This window comes from Myotis brandtii, unplaced genomic scaffold (assembly GCF_000412655.1).
Source record: "Myotis brandtii unplaced genomic scaffold, ASM41265v1 scaffold471, whole genome shotgun sequence".
In the NCBI taxonomy this organism is placed as follows: domain Eukaryota; kingdom Metazoa; phylum Chordata; class Mammalia; order Chiroptera; family Vespertilionidae; genus Myotis; species Myotis brandtii.
Genome location: NW_005367989.1, coordinates 1,449,563 through 1,473,328, shown reverse-complemented (window position 1 = coordinate 1,473,328; position 23,766 = coordinate 1,449,563). Strand labels below are relative to the sequence as shown.

At 38.2% G+C, this 23,766-nt stretch overlaps 1 long non-coding RNA gene across 3 annotated transcripts; it reads right to left on the bottom strand.

Annotated features, from left to right (window-relative positions):
* Window positions 1-12,578: 12,578 nt before the first annotated feature.
* LOC102257529 lies at window positions 12,579-23,471 on the bottom strand. 3 transcript variants are annotated; one of them, XR_001363989.1, is made up of 4 exons: window positions 23,327-23,471; window positions 21,992-22,182; window positions 19,049-19,155; window positions 12,579-13,447 (listed from the first exon to the last, which is right to left on the bottom strand). It is a non-coding gene; the product is annotated as an uncharacterized LOC102257529 (long non-coding RNA). The 3 variants fall into 3 exon arrangements; XR_001363988.1 differs by lacking the exon at window positions 12,579-13,447 and adding an exon at window positions 18,009-18,476 and having other exon boundaries at window positions 19,049-19,258; XR_314154.2 differs by lacking the exon at window positions 12,579-13,447 and adding an exon at window positions 18,009-18,476.
* Between the last annotated feature and the right edge of the window lie 295 nt (window positions 23,472-23,766).

Here is a 23,766-nt window from a genome sequence, read left to right as displayed (position 1 = left end):
TGTCTATATTCCTCAAGAACATGGCAATTTAATTAAAGGCAAAACAGCATGGCACCTTAAAGTCCCAGCCTGCTAATATATTGTTTTTAATAACTTACTACCATTTAACCTTTGAGGACTAACCAGAACATGCAATTTGTAAGCCAAATATAACACCTTATTATTTCTTTTTTAGAATGAGTGAGTGGCTCAAGATAAATCTATAATTGGAATGAATGAAAGCTTCAGTGATTCTAAAATATCTAAGGAGTTGTCAAAAATTAAATTATATTACCTATTCTGAGTAAATAATAGACTTCAATTATCAAACAAACCTTTCCATAAGTTTCTAGTATCCAATGTATCCAAGGGTAGCAAATAGTTATGAATATTGTATGTAACCTTCTAACTTCTGACATTCTAAAGTCCTTATGTTAATCACTATTTAGGACTGCTCTAATGTATATCTACATTTTCTTGAAGTGGTGGAAAAGTGGCCTGTAGGCATGAGGCAAACTGAAGTACAAAGTGAGGAAGGAAAATTTAAATACAAAGCAATTTCATTAATGAAATGCTCAAGCAGTCTAGAGTAATTTGGGTGCTTGGTGAATCATTGCTTAGCAATTCATGAACACTGTGGGTGCTTGGAATTCAATTCCATTGTCCTTTATCTGAATTGCTTTGAAAAAAGGTCACATGAGAAGGAAAGGAAGTTTTGACTTTCACATGCCTGTTATTGCTAAGGAAACCACTTCCTCAGTATTCACGTATTCAGCATGTCTCCAGTTTGGCTTTCAGAAAAATTACATCTTGGTACTGCATTAAGAAACAAACAAGGGTGGAAAATATTTAAAAAACTCAAATCAACTATGACATATTCACAGGACAAAAAGAGGAGCCTTTTCAGATGCCCTTTCTTTAGTGAAGTACTCTAGGTATGCCGGGATGGAGCCTCTGAGAGCTAACAGGATGTCTGAGATGCGCAGGAAGTGGCCTCTGATCTGCCAGTAAACAAATGAGAAGCTAGTAGGGCTTTGTTGTATTTTCTGATTGGCAATGGTTCTAAACTATCTCCTACTTGTAGCTGCAGACAAAGGAACAGGAGATGAATTACCCTGTTCTAGGACGGAGTGTTCCTTTCCATTTCAAATTGCAATAAGAAATAAAAATGGTTAGTCTTTTTAGACTGTAGATTATATAACTTGTCTCTTCTTTTTTGTTTTGTTTTGTTTTGGTTTGGTTTGGATATTGTCTTTTAAGAAGAAAAAATAACAAACTAAAGGGATCCTTTAGAACGACGGGGCCTTATTGCAAGTACAGCTGAATTCAGAAGTGGCTATTTTTGCTCAAGTGGATCTTAACTATATGGTGGTTTCTTTGTCTTATGTATATTTCTTTTTAATCCAAATAGAAAGATCTTGTGTAAACTACCTCTTTATTCATTTTAGAAAGCCAACTAAGTTTAATTCTCTCTAATGCTGAAAATAATGATTAGAACCCAGAAGATCACCAATATCAGAAGTCTGGGGTCCATCTGATTGAATATTCTGTCTCCCAGCACCAGGATTTATGGTTCATCTTCTGCCTTGTTCATGAATCATAGGTTCAGAACTACACTGCTCTATTATTAACAGCAATCTGCAAACACCTACCCAATAGTGAACTTATAACAGAAAAGCTCTCATTTCATTGTAAGAACTATGAAAAGACAACTCTTAGTTATAATAAAACTGAAGGCGTAGCATTAGCTGAACATTTGAAAAATTTTATACCAACAAAAATAGAATTAATATCAGTGATACCTTATACATGTAAAATGCTTCACAGAGTAAAATGGTGGTTACCAGGGGCTAAGAGGGGTGGGGAATGGGAGAACTGTTGTTTAAGGGTACACATTGCAACTAGTAGATAACGAACTCCTAGTGACTTAATACACAGTCTAGTGATTATAGACAACAAAACTGTATTATAAACATTAAACCAACTAAGAGACTAGATATTAAGTGTTCCCAACATTGGAATAAATAATAATTATGTGACATGGTAGAGCTAATGCTATAATGGCAACACTATAAATGTACCAAAGCAATATTTGTACACCTTAAACAAACTCAACGCTGTATGTCAACTAAGTCTCATTTTTTAAAAAGTCAAAAATATGCGTTGTTATAGAAATCATGGATTTAATTTTTATTTTTAGTATATAAGAAAGCTAAGCCCTAGCTGGTTTGGCTCAGTGAATAGAGTGTCTGCCTGTGGACTGAAAGGTCCCAGGTTTGATTCCGGTCAAGGGCACATGCCAGGGTTGCAGGCTCGATCCCCATTATGGGGTGTGCATGAGGCAGCCGGTCAATTATTATCTCTCATCATTGATGTTTCTATCTCTCTCTCCCTCACCCTTCCTCTCTGAAATCAATAAAAATATATCTGAAAAAAAAGAATGAAAACTAGATATTTTAAATTGACAGAGAAAGGAGATAGTTCAGAGCCATTGCCAATCAGAAAATACAACAAAGCCCTATTAGCTTCTCATTTGTTTGCTGGGAGATCCAGGCCACTTATTTACTTCATGTATGCATAATTCCCAGAAATGTTCTAAGCACTCAATTTCTGGGTTGGTGCTATAAAACAATTGTAAATACTGCCCTGCCCAGCATGGCTCACTGGTTAGCCTGTGCACCAAAGGGTCACAGGTTCGATTCCTGGTCAAGGGCATGTACCTGGGTTGCAGGTTTAATCCACATCACAGCCCCAACCTGTGCACCCCTGTCTGGGTAAGTGTGGGAGGCAACCAATCAATGGGTCTCTCTCACATTGATGTTTCTCCTTCTCTCTCTCTTTCTCCCCACCCCTCCATTCTTTATAAAAATCAATGGGAAAAAATATCCTCGGGTGAAGATTAACAACAACAAAATTTGTAAACATTGTGGTACGCTTTGGTTTTTAAAAAGAACTGGGATGATAGTAATGATAACAACAACAATAATAATAGAGATAGCTAATATATATTGAGAATTTAATAAGTACCAGTCACCAGGATAAGCATTTTATACATATTATCTCAGTTAATCCTCACAACAGCACTATGATACTGCTATTGTCCTTGATTTTCACATGAAGAACAGCGACTCAAGGGTTAAGGAAATGTTTAAGTACACTCATTTAGGAAGCAGCAGGGCTAAAATTTGAAAACTAGAAGTCTCTTTTCAGAATCTGAGCTCTTAACCACTAGAGTAAGTGCTTATAGAGAGAAAGCCTTTAACATAGACTGATTGAGATGCCAAAAGGCTAAAGTAGGAAAGGACCCCATCCCTTCCTGCCAGAGCACATGCATAAGCATAGCCTGTGTATGACTCCTTGAAACTTAACTTGGCAGATAATACAGTCCTCTGGATAGGAGGGCATCCTCCCCAGCACCAATATATAGGAAAGAGAAGACCTTGCACTAGAAAAAGAGGGAGGTTTGGGTACCAGACTAGATGGAGTAGATGAGGTCTTGGGGTGGGTATTTGGGTAGATAATAGTGACTCCCACTATCCCCACCATCCTGGCCTCCTGGGGACAGACTAGAAATTTAAAAGGAATCCCTGTGGAGGACAACAAGCTGTGGAGGAGAAATATCTCTTGTTAAACTGGAAAATCGAGTTTCATGCTATACCTTCCACCTATTTCCATTAGTAAAGTCATGTTTAAACATTTACTCTGTCAAAGAGATGTTCTCAGGATACTAAGGGAAGGGTCATGTGGCTGTTTGTGGTGATAATTTTCTAGGCCCAAGATGTTGTTGCTTCTACTGGAAACTTAGATAACTTTCATGACGCTGTAAATACTCTGTTTGACCAGAAACACGGTATATTCAGTCAGCCAATCCCCCAAATGCCAATCAAACTCTGGGGTTTCTCACTCCAAACAAGGTTGACTATGTGGTCCCAGACAATTAGATATTTTCCAGTTTTCTCCTCCTTGTTCTTTATTTTTTCTCCTATAAGAGCTTCCTGCCTTCTACCCCATTTTGCAGTTCTGTGAAAGGAGACTGTCTACTTCATGAAATGTTGAATAAAGTTTACTCCTCTCACCTAAATTTCTTATGTTATCATTTTTTAACAGTTTGAATTTAACATTAAAGGAAAATAAGAATTTCCCCTACCTTCTCATTCTTTGGGTCAAAGGGTAAGAGGTCACCAAGGGGAGGGGTGAGCTAGTGGGAAGATTGAAGCTTCCAGGTCAGGTCACCTCATGCCATGAAGAGATCCTCCTTTCATTGACAAAGTTAGAAAACTCAGCCAGTTCCCCTTCCTTCCTTCCTTCCTTCCTCCTTCCTTCCTTCCTTCCTTCCTTCCTTCCTTCCTTCCTTCCTTCCTTCCTTCCTTCCTTCCCTCCACCTTCCCTCCCTCCTTCATGAAAACAGGAGCCTTATCTGTCTCAGTCACTGTAAGGATATACCTGAGGCCTAAAAATGTGCTGATACAGTGGAGGATCTTGCTGAATCCTGTTGAAAGGAGAAGCCAACACTTGTTATTAGCCATTATTATACAGTTAATTCAGATTATAGGCAACCACTAAGCTGAAGTTCTGAGAAAGCCTAGGACAGAGCCATTTTTCATTGGGTGTGGGGGTAATGAAGCATAGAGATAATTGAATTAGATTCCATCTGTTTCACAATTAACAGGGCCCTACAGAATGACAATAGGGATATTGATATTAAGGATTCTAAAGTTATTGTTTCCACCTTAGCACTTACTATATTTCATAGCCTAAATAGCAGCTGTTAATTCACTGTCTACACCTATCAGTCAGGATTGACTGGGTTAGAGTGGGGTAAAACCAGGCAGTGCCTAAATCTCTCAGTGAGTTAAAAATGATTGAAATTTATTTCTTGCTCATGACACACATTCATTACTTCTGCTTATTGTAAGGTTTCAGAGACCAAATCAGAGGGAGGAGCCACCATCTTGAACTTGGAAAGGAAAAGAAAGAGTGCAATGAATTACATACTAGTTCTTCAGGATTTCACCCAGAAGTGACACATATCATCTTACTCACATTTTATTAGTCACAGCAAGTTATGTTGCTGTCTAAATTCAATTGGGCAGAGAAGTGCAAAGAGAACCAGACCAGCACTAATGTCTATGACTAGCCATCAAAAAGATAATTACTGATTCATAGAATCTGTAAGAACTTACAAGGCACAAGTGATGGCCCCTGGGTGGTGGGAATATTGCATGATTAGACCCAAATTCTTCAACTAAAAAGAATTCTAGTCTCTAATGGTAGTTTGTTCACTGTCCACTGCCCAGGACTTAACCATGGACATATATTTTAGGTTTACTTGTTATGGTAGCACTCCATGTGTAAGTACCAGTTTTGCTATTATTCAAGATAGGCTAGTTTTATGGTAATAAAAATGCACATTCATTTGTTGCTTATGCTACATGTCCACCAAGTCTACAATGGGCCTCTGGTCATGACTCAGGGACCCAGACTGATAGAGCGCCCACCACCTTGAACATTCCCACTTGCTTTTCCAAAGGAATAAGAGAGCCATTGTCACTTGAAACCTCTCCTTATATATGACACAAATCACTTCATTTTAATAGTTAATTGACCAAAATGAGTAACCTGGGTGCTTTTAACTTTTAGGGGACAGGAAACGACTGTCCTCTCCTGTGCTTGGGAAGAGAACCAGACATTTTTGGGGAACAGCACTAATAATTACCACACAGCATCAACCTTCAATCGTTGATATTTAGTTCTGGAAATTAAAAGTATATTTGGGGAAAAATATTGGGGGTCATCAGTGGCATACGTCATGGATTCATGGTAATATTTTTGTTTTCTAAATACCATGCCACTCTTCCTCCCCCCACACACACTAAAATAACCACCCCCTTTCCCAAAGCCGTGGAATTACATACTCAACTCTGAGAACGTCAGCTGGCTGTTGAGTGTCATTTTCATCCTTTTCCTTTCTTGCTACTAAAGAAGTCTGAAGAGGCTGCGTAAAAAAGTCAGGCGCAACTATCTTAGGCTTGATTGTACTTGCAATGTGTGTGATATGTACCTCATTCCCCTCCAAGTGAATTTTAAAATAGTCACATTTAAATTTGTCATTTTCTGAAAGCAAGAAAGACATTTATTATCATGCGCTGCCAAGCAGACTGGCAGATGCCACTAACAAATGGTAAAATTTTTCTTCTATTGTTCATTATTTCTTTAAAAACAAACAAATTTTCAGTTATCATTTCTGAAGTGGGATGTAAACCCACCTCTAAACCACAAAAAATGCAGTGGCCGTCAAAACCCAGCCCAGCGTGTCTTTCAGAAATTAGTGAATAACGTGAAGTTAATCACAGAGTCTCACATTCTGAAGGGGATTCATAATCCAGGGTGTCAATTAAAGTAGTTTCCAGTCTAATCTAGATGTGTCTTTAATGAGAATCACTTACAAATGGTTAAAAATGGAGCGAGGTATAAAGCATACAGAGGGAAAATGTGCATAAAATTAGATTGTTTTGATTAGGTACAGTCTTTTCTCAGAAACTTCTCTGGGAATAAATTATTTTGTTTGAAATCTTTCTCTGATTATTCTATTCTTTTCTCTCACTCCAAGGGATGTTGCTAAAATACAAATATGATCAGATCATCCCCCTACTGAAAATTAGTCAGCTCCGGAACTAGAGAACCATCAGGAAAGTTTACGGCTCCTTAGCTCCTTAGCTCCTCAGGCTGAATACTGTACCCTGCTGAACCAATCACACTTTGAAAGCCCCTCGCTACACACCAGTGCCTGCCCCCTATGCGAGCTCACGCTCCATTCCAGCTCCCTCCTAAGCACCTCTTGGCTCTCAAAGTTTCACTTGATCTGTCTTTTGGAAGTCCCCTTTGTTTCTTTTATGTCCCTGACCACCTTGCCTACTGACCTTCCCTTGCCTTGCTCATCTGCATTTAAACATTTTCTGCCTGCATCTTTTCCTGTTACAAATTTGCTCTGAGCTCTGGTCTGGGCAAGGCCTGGCAGCCACTGGTTTCCTGGCTGCTGACTCATTGGTTTGCCCTGTCCTTTGGAGTGTGGGACCCTCTGGATTCCTGACCATGTGCTCCCCTGCCTCACCTATACCTCTGCTTTCAGCACATTGTTGGGCCTGACACCATCATACACTCTGACCCCTTCCACACCTTTTCAGAGCTCCTTTACTGATACACGGATTTAACGTGCAATCGCAGGGAAGGCATTTAACTTTTCTGTTTCTTAGTTTTCTCATTTTACAAATGTGAGTCTAGATATGCCTTAATACTGTCCTCACAGGGCTTATGAGAATCAAGTAAGATAAAGCATGTGAAAACACTTGGTTAAGGGCAACGTGCTAAGTATATTTTTATTGCTATAGTATTTTCTCTGAAACATCATTTCTGTAACATCAAATACTGTAACCTCTATCTTGCTGGTATTCTCTTGCTCTCTCTTGCTTGTTCAATTTGATGAAACCAGCAGCCTATTGTGAGCTGCTCCAGGGAAAGGTAATAAGTTCCCTGTGGCAGGGAACTAATGACAGCCACTAACCAACAGTTTCCAGAACCCGAATCCTGCCAACAACAAGTGAATGCACTTGAAATCAGATCCTATTCCAGTTGAACTGTACATTCAGCTGACATCTTGATTATATACTGTGAGAGATCTTGAGCTGGAGACTTTAGCTAAGCCATGCCTAGATTTCTAAGTCACAAAATTATGAGACAGTAGGTATTATTTGTTGAAATCAATACATTTTTGGGGTCATTTGTTACATAGCAATAGATAACCAATACTATAGATGCTGTATACTGAGAAGCATTATCAATAGAGTTTTGCTGTACATATGGCTGGTGAAGGAGGAAATGAACTCTGACATACTCACCTTCCTCATCTAATAAGCAGCAGCTAATAAAAGCTGAGATTGTCACTCATGTCACTCTAAGTCCAAGGCATCACCTTCTATTATCTGTTGTGGAGGGCATGTGCATTTTAATAGAGGCCTTTAATGGGGGATAAATGGAGCAAGACTGTTGTTTTGATGCCCATGTACAAATGAAAACAGATAAAAATTTCATATATGAAGACAGATTGGTAGGGAAGAGTTTAGGAACCATGGATCATAGAGGCCTTCTTAAATATTATCAGGTAAGTTCATCCTGCTCCACTAAAGCAAAGGTCACAATTGTTCTGCAAAGACTCATACAGAAAATATTTTAGGCATTGCAGGCCACATGTAGTCTGTTGCATATTCTATTTTTAATAAACCTTTGAAAATATAAAAGCATTCTTAGTTCAGAGACCTTATAAAAATAGGTTATGAATCACATTTGTCCCAAGCTATAGACTGCCACCCCTGACTAAGGTCAAGATAGTACTCAAAGACCATGGGTCAATCCAGGTATGGTTCTCTATGGGATTCCAAGAGAGAATTAAGCCTTAATGTCCTAAGGCACCCATTGTATGTAATGAATTAACTTTTCACCTATGGGTCTTGAGTGGTATTTGCTATGTAGATACTTGGTAGAATTAAGTAAATAAGCACTCAAAATATTTTTGTGTTCTGTGGTTCAGATGACAAGCCCTGGTTGAGAAAGCTAGTGGTACACATACACTGTTCATTCAACAGTCATTAAATAGGCACTAACCATGTACTCAGTGTTGTATTATGTTATGTGACAGCAGAGATAAATGAAATGTGGACTTTTATTTACCCCAAAAACATCACACTGAATGAACTATAAGAAATTATGAAAATGAATTTATTTCTGAAGACTTGCTCAAGTGGAAACAATGTAATGATCATAATAACAATTTATTTTTTCACTAATGTGATATCCTTGCTATGGAATCAGAGCATTCCTTTTTTCTTCCACAGGGCTGTGATCTGCTATTCAGACCTATTGATACTTGTCTGAGAACTAGTAAGACCTCCTACCAATATATGTTCACAGATGGGTTAGAATCAGTCCTTGCCTACCACTGACCATGTGACTTGGGGAAATGACTTAATTCTTTTGAGACACCATTTCACCATAAAATGGAAAAAAATAATAATTTATTGAATGACTATTGTGCAATTAAATGAGACAAATGTAAAGCTTACAGGGGTAATGCCCAATTAGTAGCAAAAGCAATTATTATTTTTAGCTAGCTCCCATGACATCAGGGGCATCAGACACATGATCTTAATTTGTTCTTTAAGTCAGATCCATATGTCACACCCATTTATTCTCTATGAGATGTATAAATACAAAGGAACATCTGAAGTTTTATTATGATTGCATTGGCCTCCTCAGAAATTTGGGCCCAGCTATGGAGAATAAAAAATACCTATTTGAAATCTCCAAATCTTGAAAATGTTCCATTTTAGAGGGGTAGTTTTATTTCTTCTCAATGTAATAAATTGGCTGCAGTAAGTTGGAGAGGGAGTAGATGATGCATTATTTAATCAAATTTCTGATTCTAACTTATTTTTTCCACTCCTTTTGAGAGCTTTTATTTTTTGTGTAGAAAAATGTCTCTCACTCTCCTGGTTTCTGAAGTAAGAATAAGAGAACCAACCCTTAGTGAACTCTTGCTTTGCACCAGGTTCCTCACACTAATCCTCACACAGCCCTATGAGACAAGAACCACTTTATCATTCACAATATATATATTTTCATGGAAACTTGAAGCACAGACTGCCTACATTACTTTTCCAATGTTGCACGTCTGGTGCATCAGTAGTCTGGTTTAAATCCAGGCAGTTTACTTCAAAGCCCACCTCTTAATTCCACTGCTCTATTACAGTGCTGTAAAGTAGAAAGATTTTGTCAGTCACATTGCAATTTAAAAATTTTTGGTAGTCACATTTTAAAAAGGAAAAAGAAACAGGTGCAATTAATTTTAATCACATACTGTATTTTATTTAACCAATTATGTCTAAAACATTACCATTTCAACATGTAATCAATATAAACATTTGAATGAGATATTTGAATATACTTTTTAATACTTCATATTTGAAATCCAGTGTGTATTTACACTTAATTAGGACTAGTCCCCTTTAAAGTGGACTAGCCACCACACATGGGTGGTGGCTTCCACATTGGAGAGCACAACTCTGCTATGTGATCCGCTGAAGTTACTGGACTTTCTATTTATATCTCTATGTTTATATAATCTTTATTCTTTTTGTTTGGCATCTTCAAAACTGTAGAGATCTTGAGTACTAAAACTGAAAGTGAGTTGTTTTTTGTTTTAAAAAGAAAAAAATCAGTAGTAATATTGTCATTGTTTGGGGATTTCTAATAATTCTTAGGAAAGCTGATGTTCTTCAATGCTTTCTGTCAGATTTCTGAAATATTTTGAGTTTAACTGCATGTCCATTTAAGAACATAAGGTTCATTTACCATATTTCCCCCTTGGCCAAGCAGAAAGCTAAAAATAAACTCCTAAGTTGTTAGGTTTGACCTAACTCTTTATATAAATATCCGTTTGCAGTTATTTTAACAAAAGAAAAATCCAATCCTTTAAGTGTGTTGGTTCTAAAAACTTTGGAAAACTGATTTCTCCCCTAAACACTTCCTACCTCTAACCACAGACAAACTGAAAAAAGGAAAAAGGAAGTCAAAATTATATTTTATTTTTTCCCCCACAAGAAGACAAAAAAGACACCCCCCCCCACCCCATAACAATCTTTCTCCATTTCCCTTTCCAGAACCACATTTTAAATGATGATTAGCATATGAAAACTTGGCCCATTAATATAAATCTTAACTCTGTAAACTCTGTAGAGTTTTGGTTTCAGGAGTAACATCTCATCTAATAAGTTTGGAAGTTCCCTGAGGGAAATTACCAGGTCAAATAAACCCTTATTTGTGTCTCAGATAATGTTTCCCCAATACTTGACACACTGTGGACAACAATTTATTTTAATTAATTGGAGGAAAGCCAAGAAAATTTATATAGACTATTATAAAAAAAAGTGTTTAAATATTTCCAAATATATTAATGGAAACACTTAGGAGATATATTTTAATTAGAAAGGAATGACCTGGGAGAAAGTAGTAACATAAAGATGTGGTAGAAACTACTGGAACTTAAAAGGACGATTAACTTCTAAAAGTTCCCCTTTGAAACTGTCCTTAGATGAAAATTTTGTGTAAAATATAAAAAATAAATATAAAAGTAGAAGAATATACAGAAGAATGTTGGCAAAATTTTGGTCAAGGGAAAGACCTTAAGTAGAGGTTGGAAACGTAGAAAGAAAACAGTTATATTTAACCTATCTTTCTCTATTTATATAGAATACATATGTGTGTGCATGTATATATGTACATAGATCTATTTAATATATATCTTATAAAAAACAATAAATTTGGAAAAATATATGCAGTTAGATACCATCAGAAGACAGATAACAAGTTATTATTTCTTATATACAAACTAGAGGCCCAATACACGAAATTCATGCAAGAGTAGGCCTTCCTTCCCCCGGCTGCCGGCACTGCTTCCCTCTGGCACCCAGGACCCAGGATTCCCTCTGGCCGCAGGCAGGCACCGGGAACCCAGGCTTCCCTCGCAGCCCTAACTTCATCCAGAAGGTTGTCCAGAAGGATGTCTGGAAGGACGTCTGGTCTAATTAGCATATTATGCTTTTATTATTATAGATGGCTACTAAAAAAAACACACCAAGTCATAAATAAAAAAAAATTCCCTCACTAGTGAATCGGGGAAATGTAAAGTATACAAAAATTAGATGAGAATTTTCACCCATTACGTAAGCACACACACAAAAATGTAAGGTCATTCAATGATACTAAGGTAAGCCTTCTACATAGGTGCGGGAGTCTGAATTGCTTGAGCAAATATAGCAGACTTCAGAGAGATTTCTATTAAGTAATCCCTACTAAAAATGTTACTACTAGCTGTCTTTGCTCAAAACATTTTAGCAGAGTATCTATCAGAAATGTGTGAAGTAAAATCATATTCACTATTAAAGTTATATGTCCTTATATATCTCTAAATTTAAAGTGATATTAACCAGCTCAATAATTTGCCTTATGCAAATAAGCTTAACTTCAAATGACATTTGGTGGCTTCAAATCAGATTCTTCCTTTTAGGACATCGATTTGTCACCGTTCAAGAGAACATGATGCTGACTTTGAAGATAATAAAAGAGGAATATCTGAAAATATTTGGGCAATGATAACAACAGTCAAATTGGCACTAATTTTGACAAACATGCAAAATTTATGAACCCAAATAAATATTGTTTCAGTTAGAGTAGCCACCTTTACAGGCTGTGGACTAATTTGATTGTTTGACTAATGGTAGATGGGTTGTAGTGTGGTGTGTTGAAGACTATGAAACTTACAATGCTTAATTAAAAATCTTTATTCTTTGAGTATAAAAAAATTAGTGTAGCCCAACCTAACTAAAGCAGACTTAAGACAGAATAATGAGAAGTAGTGGGAGCAATCTAGGAGCGGGTCAAGTTCTTGTGGTGAAGCCTCAGAAGTCCTAATAGTTCTCTGCTGTTTGAATTTCCACTCTCCTGGCCGAGTTCCAAAGCTCTGGTGCCTGTGTTTCTTTTTTCATTTATTTCTATGCTTACTCACATTTTCAGCCCAGCAGCTAAATTATCTTATTAGGTTGCGTTTTTTTTTTTTACCTGATCTCCAACAGAAGGCTTTAGACAAAAATTCTCTCTAATTTATCTGCACGTTTGCTCTCTTCTTGAGAGTGCTTAATGACAGTTCCTAAGGCAAATGTTTTCCAATAAAGATTAAAATGAATATTTTCCCAGCTTTTTGCTTGGGGCTGCTGTATTGCACAACTCCAGGGAAAAGTCCACCTTTCTCATTTTGAATGACCCTGCATCACACCACTCACATGCAGAAACCACAAATGACACTCCATGGGCCCATGGATACAGCAGCCTTGTCTTATGTCTCCCTTATTTGGTGTGCTTCATGTCTAAATGTTTAAAGTTTCTGATCTGAAAGAGAGCTTATGCATAGCAGTTATTATACAGTTCTAAATACTCTAAATACTTTGTCCATACTACTTTAAAAGAATTATTATGTCCAATGATATTATTTTAAATTAATCATAATTGATATTTTACACAGGAGTATGTCATTATAAAGGTGCAACTTATTTTTCTTGGGCAAATGTTGAAACACAGATGTCAATTCCAGAGTCTGTTGACTTCTTTATCGGTTGTTTCCAATGAAAACACGCATGGTCTTTGGAAGGATTGTTGTCTACATAAATGAAGCCTTTTGATCCACTACTTCCATGCCAGAGACAGTGTTCAAAGTACTCATTGTCATTCCCTAGAGTCCCCAGCTTTCCTTGCAATTCAGTTTGCCTAGATGACCACCTCTTCCCTGTGGCAGTGGCCTGGGAGGCGCAGAGGTTCAGAGGGTGCCGCTCCAAGAATGAGGAAGCTTCCTGAGGGCATCATTCTGGGATGTGAAGAGAAGGTCACACTTAGGAGATTTGCGGGTCAATTTGCGGTCATTGTGATGTAGCACAACCTAACTAAAACAATACATGTAGTATTTTTAGGGACCATTTTAAAACAGGTATAAGAAGTATAATGTAGGTAAGCAACTTCAAAGACCATGTCTTGGCACTCTATTAACAAGCTAATTACAGACCAATGATAATCTAGTTACCCTAATATAGGGTTATTATTAGGTAATAACAAAGCAGTTAGATATTAGTGTTTTCCCCCATAAATTTCCTACCTACCTTAAGGTCTCTTCCTTGGCCAAAATTGTGGAAATATTCTTCTATATATTCTCCTGTTTTTATTTTTAAGTTTAGTTTTTACATTTGTTCAGATTAAAATTTCACTTAAAGCATTCAATGCATCTTACACAAGGTAGCATCTTAGATGAGATAAAATATTTTTTTATCATTTGGAATCATTTTTTAGTTCTTCAAGCACCTTCATGTTATTATTAGGTAAATAGATTATCATTGGTCTGTAATTACACTTGTTAATAGAGTGCCAAGCCATGGTCCTTTGAAGTTGTTGCACCTACTTTAAATCTACTTCTTGTACCTGTTCTGAACATTCTGTTCTGACTAACTCATTCTTTTGAATTCTGACCCCATTGCATGTTCTTCCAGTTTCACCCCCACCTTTTGCATGGGGTTTTGCCCTCAGCCTTGCTTTTCAAGCTATACTTTTTGGATCTCTAGACCACAGATCTCAAAATGTGATCCATGGAAGATTCAGCTTCATCCCCTTTCTCCATAGCTTCCTCAGGTCTCCAGACTCCAGCCTTGGACCCAGGGGCCTTTCGCTCAGTGAAGCCTTTCATTGCTGAGTTTCCTGTTGTGTTTATTTGGATTCCTTAGTCATTCAACACCAAAAGCTCAGGGCAGTTGGGGAGAAGGGTCAATACTCAGGTGGTAGCAGCATTACTGTGCACAAGCCATCGTCATACCTTCTTTTCCAAAGTGAAGATTTATAATCAAACATCATAATACATTGTGAAAATTCTAGGAATACTTGGATCATTAAGCAATTTCCAAAGTTATTAGGCTTTTTATGGGTCCTGAATTCACAAGTGAACAGAGTTTGAAAAATTCTTGTTTGTAAGTTTATTATTAACAGGTAGCTAACTTTTAACATACCACACATAGTTTTACAGACTTGGTTAGAGTGCCTGGAAGTTACTAGCCGATACTCTGAGATCCTGTAGAAAATTATTACTTCATAGAGACAATTCTTTTTCCAGAGAGCCAGAATTGATGATATTCTAATAATTTCTCATTTTGAAGATACCATGGTAGTATTTTTTTCCTTAGTGAAGATAAACTCAAGTTGGACAAAAAAAAATCTTAAATGTTCAGCAATAAAATAATAGTTATATAAATTATTTTTAATCTGTGTAATGTAATCTTATGCAACTATTAAAATAAAAACTAGAAAGACATGTTGATACATGGAAGATTAGCCTGAAATGATGATAAGAGCAGAGCACAGTGTTATCTTTAAGGTTAAATCTCAGCCACAGCTCTGAGTATGGCCTTTAGCTGTGTTGCTGTTTGGAATTCAGGATATTCAATAAACATTCTTCATATTTTGGATGGACTGAGAAGGAAGGGGTGCTGCTGGGGATTCTATTTCCATGGGAACTTGAATAGCTTTTCCAGAGAGGCAATGGTTGAACATAGGGGTCCATGGTTGGTTCCAATCACTGAGACTTGCAGTAAATATGGAGAAAGTGGGATGAAGAGGGTACAGGGGTTGCATGTTGCCAGTGAAAAGTTTAGCAGATAGACATGAGAGAGTATCATGATAGAGATACTGACAAAACTTAGGGAAGCGGGTGAGAGTGGGTGGGCAGGGGCAGTGGATGAGTATAGGATTTTTGTTTTCAATTTTGAGTACACTATTTAACAACTATCACTTGGTATTTTCTTCAAGCATGACCTCTTTTATAGGCATTCCCCCCCATTTCCAAGGACTTGTGCCAAGTTTGGAGTAAAGCTGAAAACTAAAAGGAAATCAAAGAATGAGTTGAACAGTGTGTGTGTGTGTGTGTGTGTGTGTGTGTGTGTGTGTGCGCGCGCGCACACACATAGGGCTGTAATATACAGAAGGTAAAAACTCTCTGTTCTGTGTTCTAAAAAGAAGTTTTAATAATGTCAAGAGGAGGACCATTTTTCCTATTCAAAGCAGTAGTGGTTAGTATAGAAGTGAGGCCAGAATCACACCTAGCACAGGGACATAAGCTATGGCCAGAAGAGAATGGAATTGGACAGCAGAGGAGAGGATAATGGAGGAAGCTTGTGGCTCCTGAATTAAATGGGAGAAAACTCATCTCTCCAGAACATCTTTAGTGTGTATATTCCCTACACATGATCTTGGGAAACATGAGTTATATAACTATATAAACATGTCATAGAAGAAGACGTTGAATAGGACTTTTCTCAAAGTCCTAGAAACAGTGAGAATACTTTGAAATTAGAGACTGTCTTTTACAGTCATTAAAAACTTGGGGCTGAAACCGGTTTGGCTCAGTGGATAGAGCGTCGGCCTGTGGACTGAAAGGTCCCAGGTTCGATTCCAGTCAAGGGCATGTACCTTGGTTGCGGGCACACCCCCAGTGGGAGATGTGCAGGAGGCAGCTGATCGATGTTTCTCTCTCATCGATGTTTCTAACTCTCTATCTCTCTCCCTTCCTCTCTGTAAAAAATCAATACAATATATTTTAAAAAAACCACAAAACTTGGGATGTAGAGCAAGATGGACTGGGTTTGATTCCTGGTTGCCCACTTCCTGGTATTTAATCTTCAATAGATTCCATAAACTCTGTGCTTTTGTTTCTCCATCTGTAAAATGTGGTTGCTGTGAGGATTAAATGAGCTAATACATATAAAGTGACAAGAACAGTTTTGTGCACATAGAGGTTAGCTATGAGGATGGTGAAACAAAAATGATTAGGGCTCCAAGCTGAGGAAAGGAATTGAACCCTTGACCCTTCAGCGCTCAGGTGAAGCTCTAACCATTTAGTCACACTGGCCAGGGCTGATATGTGTTCTTTACAGTTAGGGGTCAAATGTGAACAAGACTAGTGCTTAATTATCACCTGATGATTTCATCAGGCAGAGACCTCACCAGAGTAGCTGATCACGACGTGTGTGGCAACCCTGGTTTTAGATAACATGGGAAGAAAATGGGGACAGGTTCCCAATCCATCAGGGGTCTCGTCCAAGTACCTCAGGGGTTCCCGTGGCTCAATAAGAAGGTACATAAACATTTGAGAAAGAGGCAGAAGATGAGTTTTTTGGCATCTGCTGGCCAGGCGAAGAATGCTCCCTCTCAGAGAAAGGTTTGGATCCCTGGTGTAGGCAATAAGGAGATGGGCTTGACCCTCTATGAAGGGTTCTTCAGTAAAGGAGGAGGGCCAGGTGAAGGTGAAAATTGCCCCTAAAAAGTCATGTCAATATCTATTCAGTGGCTGTCATATTGGTTGAAGCTCCTAGGACTAGACTTTAGGGTTACCTTCTCCCATTGACAGGCAACCAACTATGTCAGAACCCTGCCACTTTTTCTATTTCTTCTTCCCACATGACACTTACAGGAAAAGGGGTGGGACAGGTAAGAGAGCAGACTGTACCTCTTAGCGATTACAGGTCCCACAGGCCAAAGAATAAGCCTGATCAGCGGGGAAGGGAAAATATGAGAGCAGAATATACAATGAGAATTGAATGATGCTCTTCTAATATCTGAAGGGGACCAGAAAGCTATGGGATCTCCAGAGATAACAAGGGATCATACAAGAAAATTCCAACGTTTTGGTTAAATACAGTGATAAGAAAATAAAACAAAACAAGAGAAACAAAGACCCCAACAGGTCACACATGTCCAATGTTGGTTTCCTACATTTACAGGTGTAAAAGCTGGAAGTGGGCTAGAAGACACTGCCTTCCCTCTCGACTTATATGAGGCTCATCAATTGACTCACACCTGCCAGTAAGTGTCTATCATGGGGAAGAAGTCATTGTTAAGCTTTGTAATATTTCAGGGCTGAGGGGTCTTGCTCTGGGGCAAGAAGGGGAGGGAGGAGGAGAGGAAAGAAGGAGCTGTTTTTCTCCCTCCAGGTGGCATTAAGAGTCTTGGGGCTGCTGATTGGAGAAAGGCCCTTTGGGGCAGCAGAGTCCCCGGAGAATTTTAGGAATTTAAATATTTAGGAGAGATGTTTTAGGAACCATGAACTCCTGCAGGAGCAGGTGAGGCATTAGAGCTAATAAAAATCAGTCTAATGGTTTTGATGTTGTCATTTGTACCTACAAAGTGGGAGACCTGAAGACATGTGGGTTTCAAAGGTAAATAATTAAGAGAAATATTTATTTATTCATTTTTTATTCAAAAATATGTATTGAATATATACTCTGTGTCACACACTATACTCGATTCTGAGCATACAATGGAGAGTAAAATATCTAAGCTCTGCTCAGAAAATTTGTAAAAATAAACACAGGAGCTTTAAATGGGCACCTGAGCTTGTTTGATAGAAGAGGATGGATGGTTCAGGGAAGTGACACAAGTGCCTTGTGCTAGGATAATGGAAAACAGTGTTTTTCATGTTTAGGAATTCCTTTAATGTTGTTTTAATACTCCTTTTACAATAAATAATAATCATAAAATGAAAGAGATGAAAATCTTGGCACTGTGAAGCAAATGGATAACTGCTTTCCTGTTTCTCCTTGGAGTCCAAGTAAATTAAAAATCATTTAACTCTCTGATGAAAGGTCTTTGTCACCTCATTTCTACTTTCACTGTTTAATCCAGAAAACATCTTCCATTTGTTCATTTCCCCTTTCATTCCATTTCATGCTGGGTCCTGCCACATCCTGTTCATTTCCCCTTGGAACAAATTATGTTAAAGATTTCCTCTCGGTCTTTATTGTAATTTTAAAATCCTTAAGTAGTTTCAGAGGTGTAGATCTATTGCCTTTGCTTTTTATATCCTGAAAAGTTAAGAAAAAGAGAGCTGTAGTGGCGGTTAAGAAATGAATCAAGTTGTTTTCTGAGGAACTCAAAAGACAGGAGTGCCTTGAAAGCAAATAAATGAGGAGTCTCTCAGGATTGTCAAATTAAGTCTGAGAACATAGATTTAGATACTCAGGTGGATTGCAGAAGCTGGAAAGGCATTTAAATTGTGTGAATGAGAGTATCCCCAATTCACACCTATTCCTTGCACACACACACACACAGACACACACACACACACACACACACACACACACACACACACACACACCTCTTTTCACAGATTTAAGATGTATGGGTACTAGAAGAGACTGAACATTTCTAACTAGCCTGAGGACAAAGTATACACTAGAAATGTGAAATTATTAATAAATTTAGAACCTTAATAGGAACACTTGGGTTGTCTATTCATTTTAATGTACTACCATGAGCAGTCCACCTTAATGACATATATGCAATTCTCCTAGTTTCATGATATAGATATCAATCTAATCACAGGAATATAAGACAAAAAGAATAAAGTCAAACCATAGTATGCTCATGGACTCACTTGTACGCTTGAATTGAGGAAGCTCTCAAAGACTTGCGTAATCCCAGGCCAACTTCTTCCAGTGCAGGTCGGAGTCCCCAACAGTGGCTGTCACTAGGGAAGTGGAGCTTTTGACCATGATTTCAAAGCATAGGACACAGTGTGGGGTGAAGAAGTGAAAGAAACACAGATAAGGAAAAAGGACTAGCAGGTTCATTCCCTCCATGGTGACTGAATAAAATAAATAAATGCATAATTGTGAGAATGCACTTGCTGATTATAAAACAACTATTTTGCTGTCTATAAATACTTTTTTCTCTGAATTGGCTCTTGGGCTAAATATAAATTTTACTTCACTTCTAAATTTCCATTTAATAAGCTAAATTTAAGTAATGATAGAGAGAAGCAATATATTGTATAGAAAAATTGCTGTGGTTGTATGCAAAGCAGGAAGTCTTTGCTTAGGACACCTACTGCTTTGAAAATCTGATACAACATATTTCTGTAGGGAGAAAACTAATTAAAACATGATAAAATATTGTATAAAAGTCAATAAAAATACAAAATTTGCCTTACTTGGGTGCTTAATTCAGTGTTTAAAATATAGAAATGTTTACATTACTCTTTCCACTTAACATGGCATCAAGGGAATTTTCTTGTCTTAACCTTAACTACCTTTTTAGTATGTATATTTCTTCAAAGCTGGTGTATAGCTGCAAATATTGGCTCAGTTCAGGGACATGGTGTGTAGAAACTTGCCAGGAGTTTTCTGTTAATTAGGTTATTCATTGGTGAAAACTGTTGGGGCCTTGAGAAGGAAGATAAAGATTGACAGATGGAAACCCAAAGTATTGGCAAGGTTATGAGAGGTAAATAGTCCTGCTAACTGACCTTCAGAGACCTAACTACCCTATTTGCAAAGCTGTGGGGGCTGCCAGGTAGAATTTACAGATCCAGAAGCAGAGGGTCTTCTCCTAAAGATGGTGGAGGGTGGAACCGAGCTAAGCTTGCCAAGTTTATTATTGACTTCCCAACCCCATAAACTAGTCTACCTCCCTGGGTAAAAGGGAATAAAGGAAAGAGGGCAGGAGGGTTTAAGGAAGATCTCTCTCCATTGAAACCTGAACAGTTGAGAAAATATGTTTCTCTCTAGTAGAAATGACTCTTTACTCTCTTGAGGTTTTTTCATTCGGCACTCTTGGTGGCTGTAGCACATGGTTCGAAGTGGCTTTGAAGGATTAGCGTCAAAAATTTAAATCATGTAATGCAATGCAGTTGGTAGCATTGTTCTGTATTGTTTTAAATCCTAATGTTTTCTTTAGTGTCCTACGCCCAGAGCTGTGCTAATATGCTTGGATGTATTAAGCTTATTATAAACTGACAAACTGGTAAGAATGCTGACAAATAAGTCACTGAGATTCTCAGACTTTACTTTAAATGGTCCAGTTCCACAAACAAATCAATGACACTTTGTCTTGCCCTACAGATGGTTGTTCAAACATATCAGTTACATCATTGTTCAAAATTTTACATTCCAGACTTTATTCTAAACACAAGTGAAAGTCATTTTTTGAGGTCTTAGAAGCCTGGGAAATGTGATATTCTTATGACATACAAACATTAAAATTTTTTCAGACATGTCCATTTTTGTCACAACATAAACCCCAAACCGAAAAGCCCCATCCATACATATAGACTGCTAGTTATCTTGTCTACTATAAGGATCAAGTGGGTTATGATTGCCCAAAATTAAAGCTGTTTTTAGTAAGAAAAGCAATCAATGAGAGATCTATAAGTTAAACTGTCTCTATGCCATATGAACACATTGTTTTTACAAAACCTACAAATCTTAGTTTTGAAAATGATATTGAAGAAACAGACATGACTGAAGTAAAAAAATATGGTAGGTGTTGTCTCAATTTCTATTGACCTTTACTAAACAAGTTTTAAAGCAAAAGCAGTGAGGACTGAGCTAGCAGTCTTAGCATTTAATGATTTGGTGGCTGCTGGACAACTTCTTACAGTTTTGAGGGGGAAAATGTTTCTTGGCTTAGATCTGGGAGTATATGCAGGAACTGAGGGCAGCTGACTAGAATTCCAAGGGAAAAGTGTGTATTTATAGTACGCACAATATTCTATGTCAACGTTGACCTGTAGTTGGGGCTGTTTCCCCTTCATTTAGACTTTAGAGAAAGGTGCAAGGGTGCCCTCTGGGGCCCTGGTGAAAAATGTTATTTTAATTCTCTGGGACCTCAAGTCAGAAACCTCACAGGCCAACAGAAAAGTCTTAGCCAGCTGAAACAGGGAGAGCAGCAGCCTAACTGCTCAGGTCAGGCTTGCCAGTAATTGCCAGTCCCACCTCCAACTGCCCACTGGGCTCTTCCTAACAATGTGTGGCATTACCATGCTGGCCGGGCCCAGATCCTAAATCAAAACACCTTACAGCTGCTGTGGTGACAGACAGAGTTGTATTTTAACTCTTTTGGCAATAATAATGATGTTCCTTAGCTAAACCGCACATCACTGTTTCTTAAAATGCCTTCAAGTTAATATCATGTAATTGTTGCTTTAGCCATAAAAACTGCAGAATCTGAGGGTTGGAAGTACATTATAGATTATGTAATTTAACCTAATTGTTCTATCAAAGAGAAAATAAAAGGTTGGGACTAATAGAGCGTACTTTAAAAACCACAAGATTTGAATCTAGAGTCTGGTTTTGAACCTCAGTTGAATTGTTTCTATTACATTGTTTATAATAAATATGTGAATGAGTCAGGACAAGTATTACTTCTCTTTTATAGATAAAGCTATTAAAGATCATGGAGATTAAGTGATTTATCCAAGATCAGATGACTAAGTAGGAACAAAGCTAGAAAGGAACCCAGATCCCTGACTTCCAGTTTTTGCCCACACACACACGTAGGAACACAAACTCAGGAACTGAGACTCAAGTCTGCCACTTACCCGTTAGTCTCCTATTAATCAAACATTCATTGAGTGTCAGGTACTTTCCTGGCCGCAAGGGATATTGTTGAATAGGACAGAGTCTGTGATATACAGGGAGTGGTACCCAGACTCCAAAACGGACCTCCAGTGATTTGCCTCCTGGTGTTCATGTCCTTGTGCAGTCCCTTCTCACACGGAACAGGGGTGACCTGTGTAATCAATAAGATATTGCTGGATGACCATGTGTACCTCTAATCCTAGGTCATGAACACACTGTGGTTTCTTTCTTGCTCTCTCTTTGATCACTTACTCTCGTAGAATTCAGCTACCATACTGTAGGGACACTCACTCCAGCAGCCTTATGGAGAAGTTCATGTACAGGAACTGAAACCTCTGCCTGGTAACGAACAAAAACCTGACAATCTTGTGTGTCAACCGTTTTGAAATCAGATTTTCCAGCCCCAGTCAAGCCTTCGGGTGACACAGTCCAGGCTGATATCTAACTGTATCTTCACGTGAGACCCTGAGTCAGAACAACACAGCAACACCATTCTCAAATTCCTAACTCATAAAAACTGTGTGAGATAATAAACGTTAGTTGTTTTAAGTTGCTAAGTTTTGGGTAATTTATTATGCAGCAACAATAACTAATATAAAGGAAGTGATAAACACAAAAATTAACAAATAGACTAGTTTCAAGTATCCGTGCTGTGAAGAAGATAAAGTAGGATGATAGGACACAGGGATGGTGGGAAAGCTGCTTTGCTGGGTGGGGAGGAAGGGCCTCTCTGAGGAAGTAACACTTGAGTTGAGACATCACTCTTCAGAAAGAGGCAAATGTGGCGAGATCTGGGGCAAAAGAAACCCAGAAAGAAGCAGCAGTCACTGCAAAAGCCTTGAGTCAGTAAAAAAGAAAACCTTGGCATATTTAAAGGACAGAAAGAAAGCCAATTTGGCTGAAGTGCAGTGAATCAGGGAAAAGTTGAGGAAGATGAAGTAAGAAATATAGGCAGGGCCACATCACCAAAACCCTTGAAGGTCATGGGAAGCCATGAGGATTGGTAAACGGAAGAGACCCATGATCTGATTCTCACTTTAGGAAGATCTCTCTGGTTGTTGCGTGGATACTGGAGAGACGTAGGGTGGGATGCTCCCAGGAATACCAAGTAGAGGCTGTTGCAGTTGTGCTGAAGAGGGACAGTTGCCTCTTGAGCTCGGGTGGCAGTGGCGGGGGTGGATGAGCTAGTTGGCCTTGGGACACATTTTGAAGACAGGGGTGACAAGATTTGGGTTGGGTTTGGAGTGTGATGAGGGAAAGCGGAATCAAAGACAACTCATAGCTGGGATACTCACAACTGAGAAACACTCTTGGCTTCATTTTTTCCTTTTCACCTGAAAAAAAGAAGAAACAAAGGAAAGATAATAACCAAATCTTTCTTTGTGAAATGCCACACTCTATGGGAAATTTCTTTAAAAGGTATTGAGCACTCCGCAGCTTCCAGAGATTCTGAGGACTAATGACCTAGCTCAAGTTCATAAGAGCTTTTCTGCTTGAGAAAGGCAGCAGATACTGGCACAAACCTGGCTGGTGAGATGAACTCGTGATTCGGAAGGACTCCCTGCTAGGACAAAAGCCTTATTAACTGCTGTATGCAAAGTATATAGTCTCTAAGGGCAGTAGGATTGGGTTCCAAGTCCAGCCTTAAGGCATGTTCCTTAAAGGAGAAGTGATTTTCAGAGAAATAAATCATTTTTCCTTTAGAGAAAGAAATGTTTGGGATTACATTTATAGA